Here is a 4,071-nt window from a genome sequence, read left to right as displayed (position 1 = left end):
GGCAGACCACCTGGATTGGGCTTTTGGGCCAACTGTAATTGAGTTGGTAACACCTAATGTTGTTTTAGTATAAAAAATAGAGAATCGTAGTCCGTTTTTAGGCTGCCTTTTTAATAAAATAATGAGCTTAGCCTCACCCAACAAAACTACAAAGGCGGGGCCCTCAATAAATGGTCGTTAAAACTGATTAGAATTTGGGAGGGCCGTTTAGCGAACTTCGCGGGTTTTCCCCAAAGATAATAAAAGCGTAGTTGCTTTAGGCGCGTATTTTAATAATATTTACTTTCCAAAATACGGGTGCACGTTTATGTGACCCAAATCCAAATCTCAACGAAGTCGAAATGTGTTAACAATCACGGGTGCACTGGTGCGACGTGGTTCGAGACGCATTTTCACGACGTTGCAATTCTTATTAAACATAAAAATAAAAGCGGTTTACTAATAAAAGCATAAACTAGAACATGTTTTGAAATTAGATAAAATCAAATACAACAGTTGAGCGACCGTGCTAGAACCACGGAACCCGGGAATGCCTACAACCTTCTCCCGGGTTAACAGAATTCCTTACTCGGATTTCTGGTTCGCGGACTGTTAACAGAGTCATGATCTCCTCGGATCGGGATTCAACCGGTGACTTGGGACACCATTAATCTCCCAAGTGGCGACTCTGAATATTAATAATAAATCCCGTTTCGATTGTCCTTTAATTGGAAAAACTCCTTTACACCCTTGCTGGTGTAGTGAAAAGGGAGGTGTGACAGCTCTGGCGACTCTGCTGGGGAAGACAAACCCAGAACTTCGGTTCAGGGTTTAAGAATGCGAGCTTAGAATAATTGTTATGTTTGGCTTTATCTGATTTTCCTACATGTTTTCCTGCTAAATGTGCTAAATGCTTTACCGCTTTGATATTATTTGAACTGTATATATAAACTGTGCCGAAACCCTTCTCTTCTCACCTCCGGGGATGTGCTTACTGGTTGAGACTCCCTATTCTGTTAGTGTCATACCTTGAAATAAGAAAGAGGCCGGACAAGTTACTAAGCCGGACGATCTCGCGGGTCCCCGGTACGTAGCCCCCTCCTCGACTCGAGTTGTCCGCTCGGGTACACAGTCTAGAACCCATACCCAGGATTTGAACCTAGAATAACTTGACTTCATGCCGGATCCCTAATAGGAGCGCTTATCTGCATCATGTGCATTTTGACTTAAGGGACTCAACACAGGGGTTGGGTCCGTCTAGGACAGGTGTACCCGGAATAATGGACCATCCTGATGCATCCTACTTGTGCATTTATTTGTTTTGGACTCGCATGCTGACCGGCTTTGAATATCTGGGAAAAATTGGAAAAACAAAAAGAGAAAAAGAGAAAATAGCAGTATAGAGAGTTAATTACCTATACCAAAAAATAATGTCCAAGTAGTGCCGAAATGCTGCCGAATTTTTGAAAATGAAAAAAAAAAACAGAAGAAAGTTCTTTTTAGTTTGCCAATGGAAAAGAAAAACAAAAAGAGTTTTATTTTCAAATTAGTTTATTTTATTTGCCACTGAAAAAGAAAATATAAAAAAAAAAGAATCCTGCTTTCAGAAATAGTGTATTTGCCAACAAAAAAAAAAGTCTTGTTTTCAAAAATAGTTAGATTTATTTTGCCCGAACTACGCTGGTTTGATTCTCACCGGACGTGAGATACGTAGGCAACCCTCATCGGGTCCAACCTCCCCTTTGCAAACATAGCCAAAAAAAAATGCCAAAATTTTTAATTTCATCATGAATAAGTCGGGCGCCGCCATTCTTGTCAAAAATAAGCCAAATGTCCCCAAAAGGGCGCCGAAAGGCTGTTTTTGCAAGAACAGCCACCCTGAGTCATTTTTAACGGTCAGCAGGCACAGCCTAAAAATCTTCTTTATGAAGGGCTGAAAGGCCGTGTCTGCAATACCGGCTGTTTGTTTAAATTGGAAATTGGAACAGAGATTGTGCCATTTTTCTCTTTTAGGTCAAAATAAGTGATTAAAATCACCTTAATAAATGTGCAGGATGAGCACGACTCAAAATGAATTATTTTCAATTATGCATAAAATCCCTTTGGAGTTACGTCTGTGGTGGAACGACTTAGGCGGAGAAGGGCAAGATGCAGTCAAGAAATATTTGAAAGGGCTTACCGGTTTGCTCGATATTGTGCCTCGGGGAGATATTATTAGAGCACTGGTTACATGTTGGGACCCCGCACATAATGTGTTCCATTTTTCAGATTTTGAGCTTATCCCGACACTGGAGGAGATAGCTGGCTACATTGGAAAGGGTGAGGTTCCGTTGAGGCACAAATACTTGGTTGCCCCCAGAGTTGTAGCCGTGCACAGACTTCTAGACTCTTTGAAGATAGTCAGAACCGTCCATAACACAGATCTGGCAAATGGCTTTTGTACTCTGAGCTTCATATATCATCGATATGGCCATATCGGGGGGTTCAACAACCCAGAAAGTAAGATATGTAGCAAAGGAAACTGCCAAAAGTGGGAGGAGCATCGACGTTTCGCCTTTATGGTAGCTTTCCTGGGGCTTTTAGTATTTCCAAGGAAGGATGGGAACATTGACATAAAAATAGCTGGGGTCGTCAGCACGTTAATTACTCAAGCCAAAAGTACACTTGCACCTATGATATTGGCCGACATCTTCCGTGCTCTTACAGCCTGCAAGTCCGGGGAAGCTTTCTTCGAGGGGTGCAGTCTATTGTTACAAATGTGGATGATCGAGCATCTGTGTCATCGTCCTCAGTTTTTGAGCTACGGGTCTCCAGAAAAAACATGCATAGAAGAGTTTTACACGAGGTTGAAGGGGCCGAATTGCCAGAAGGAGTCACGGGTTGGACAACATATTTTCGGTCCCTCACTGCTAGCCAAATAGAGTGGACACTGGGATGGTTACCCGTTGATGAAATCGTATATATGCCGGCAGCCCGACCACATTTCCTTCTGATGGGGCTTAGAAGCATTCAGCCTTACGCACCGTATCGAGTGTTGAGGCAGCTGGGGAGATGCCAGATAGTACCCAAGGATGATGATCTTAGTTTGAAAGTGGTTGAGATTGGCCCTGATGGCCAGTTTCCTGAAGCAATGGTCCGCCAAGTCTGGAGCGAATGTCAATATTTGGCGGCAAACACTTGTGTTCGAGATCGAGCCAAAGGAGAAGTGTCGCCTGATTATCAGGCCTGGTATAGAAGGGACGTTGCATTCGGAAGACCGGCCAAATGACCGCACATCCAGGAATTTGTTGAATCATCACGAGAACAGTGGGATTGGTTAACTAAAGAAAATGAGTATAGGGCCCGCATAGGAGCATTGGAAAAACAGGTCCAGGACCTCCGATTTGAGAATAGCTTGCAAGCCGCGGCTGATGAAGGTGAGAAAAAACAATTGGCCAAAGAGAATGAAGCCTTGCGAGCCCAAATCCAAAAAATGAAGTTAGAGGCCGATAATCCTGTCAGGAGTGCCAAAGATGCAAAGCTTATAGCAAATCTAAGGCAAAAGGTGAACGACTACAGTTTTGACCGCAACAAGGCAGAAAAGGAATTAGCTGGGGTTCGGAAGCAATTGGCTAAAAATGCAGAAGAACGGGCCCGCATGGTTAAACAGTTAAAAGAAGAATATGACAATGAGGTCACAGGATTAAAGAAAAAGGTTATTGCCACAGAAAACCGTATGATCAAGCAGGCAAAAGAGTTCAAAGTCGAAAGAGAACATTGTTACATGGCATTGGCACAGTTAGAAAGGGACTTGCAACAACTCCGGGAACAAAGCCAAGCGGATGAGCGAACTTTGGAGGCTAGGGCCCAACAGATAGGGCGGTTGCTTCAAGAGAAAGGAAGAATCCGAGAGAGAATCTTAACCGTTGCTCATTCCATTACTAGGAAATGTCAAATGTGCGAGAACATGACCCGTACCACCTTCTTGGCATCAGTGATGACATTTGTGAAGCAGATAATGAACGACCTGGACAGACTTCAAAGGGAACTTGCGTATAGGCCCGCGGCGAGACCGAATGATGTCCCGCGGGCACCAGGAGCTTTAATGTATTC

Source organism: Nicotiana attenuata, unplaced genomic scaffold (genome assembly GCF_001879085.1).
Source record: "Nicotiana attenuata strain UT unplaced genomic scaffold, NIATTr2, whole genome shotgun sequence".
Classification (NCBI taxonomy): domain Eukaryota; kingdom Viridiplantae; phylum Streptophyta; class Magnoliopsida; order Solanales; family Solanaceae; genus Nicotiana; species Nicotiana attenuata.
Note: the sequence above shows the minus strand (reverse complement) of the source record.